Source organism: Echinops telfairi, unplaced genomic scaffold, assembly GCF_000313985.2.
Source record: "Echinops telfairi isolate 266 unplaced genomic scaffold, ASM31398v2 ScPeMD7_28;HRSCAF=97, whole genome shotgun sequence".
NCBI classification, from domain to species: Eukaryota; Metazoa; Chordata; class Mammalia; order Afrosoricida; family Tenrecidae; genus Echinops; species Echinops telfairi.
The window spans coordinates 4,527,392-4,529,208 of NW_022103925.1; the positions used below are offsets into that span (position 1 = coordinate 4,527,392).

A 1,817-nucleotide genomic window follows, 5' to 3' on the forward strand; every position below is an offset into this window, starting at 1 on the left:
GAATTTCATTTATCACAGTAGGGTCTAGAACCGATTAACCGCGATAAATGAGGATTCACTGTATTGACAGGTGCATCCTCCTCCCCAAGCTCCCCAGCGATTTCACGGTTCCCGGACAAGCACACTACAAGCACACTACAAGCACACTACTGCTCACTTGGAGCAATGCTTGCTCATCCCAGGTCCTAAGAGAACTAGCAGTTTGCTTTTCCTGCCTCTTAGAATCCAGTTGTAATTGAAGCCACGACCTTGGGCAGGAACTCCAGGTAACAGTCTCCATGGAGCTCCCGTTGACAGCCAACCCCAACCACCAGCCACGTGGGGGAGGCATATGAGTCAGCTGGATATTCCCCTGCAGCCTCAACTGACATCGTGCACAGCAGAAGAACCGCCCAGCTGATCCCAACCAACACAGAGAATCGGGAGACCTTAAGACAGCTGGTTTCTAAAAATTTGCTTCTTTGGACTACTTTTTAATACTAGAAAATGGAAACAATACAGAATTCATTTTTTAAAAGGCAGTTAGGTCACCTAAAGATTCAACTCGGGGAGCTGGCACCTAGAATCCCAGAATGTTTTTAAGCAACTCTAGAAGCTAAGTCAAAAGGCATTGCTACCAGGGTTCCAGGGCACATATTTAATCACTTATTCCAAGGGAAACCTGTTTAAACCAGTCTCTGCAATCAGTGTGGCTGCAGAGACACTCTCTGTAATACACCCATCTTAGTCTCATCAGACTCCGTGTTGTCAAGTCAACACTGGCTCATAGCAACCCTATGGATCAGGGTAGAACTGCCCTGCGGGTTTCTGAGACTATAATTCTTTAGGGGAATAGACAGCCTCATCTCTCTCCCATTGAACCGCTGGTGGTTCTGAACTTGCATGCCTTGCAGCAAGCAACCCAACACATCACCACTGTGCCACTAAAACTCCCTCGTCTCGTTAAGATGCCTTCAAAAAAAGATACCATCACATCAGGCTTCTAGGAGTATCTTCGGGGCCAATTAAATACAAGGCAGAGGCCAGCTAAGAAGGTACACAAATGTTTTGGGGGAACCCAGTGGGGGAGATCTTGGTAGAGTTTCTCAAAGGACACGCAGGGGCTTGTGCTGGAGAAGTTTGAAGAAAGCGGAGAGCTGCGTTGGTGAGGAAAAGGCTGGGAACTGAGGAGTTTTTTCCATCCTGGCAAAGTATTTACTCCTTCTTCAAGGGTACCAAGGGCTGTCTCAGGAGAATGTAGTTAGGGAACCTTATCCCATCTACCCTACTGCTCCGGTTTCGCTCCTTCAGACTTTTCATTCCCTAAACTCAAAGAACATTTAAAAGGAGCATCGTTTGAGTCCCTCACAGATGCCCACCACCACTTTGTCATAAGGGATCAGTTATAAGACATCAAAGAACTGAAAATCATATCAGTGGGTGCCCGCTTTATTGACACAATCACTGACGACAAATGGGTGCATAAGCAAATGTGGGGAAGAGAGCTAATGGTGCCCGGCTATCAAATGATATAGCGTCTGGAGTCTTAAAAGCTTGAAGATAAACAAGCGGCCATCTAGCTCAGAAGCATCAAAGCCCACATGGAAGTAGCATACCAGCCTGTCTGACCACAAGGTGCAGAAGGGACCTGTTATCAGAGATCAAAGAACTAAAAATCATACCAGTGGGTGCCCACCTTCCTGATACGATCACTGAAGACAAACGTGTGTATAAGCAAAGGTGGTGAAGAAAGCTGATGGTGCCAGGCTATCAAAAGATATAGCATCTGGGGTCTTAAAGGCTTCAAGATAAACAAGCGGCCAACTAGCTCAGAAGCA

At 46.6% G+C, this 1,817-nt stretch overlaps 1 protein-coding gene across 1 annotated transcript in view; it reads right to left on the reverse strand.

Moving 5' to 3' along the window:
* STK32B (serine/threonine kinase 32B) overlaps positions 1-1,817 on the reverse strand; it is a 223,911-nt gene that overhangs the window by 130,991 nt on the left and 91,103 nt on the right. The window lies entirely within an intron of this gene.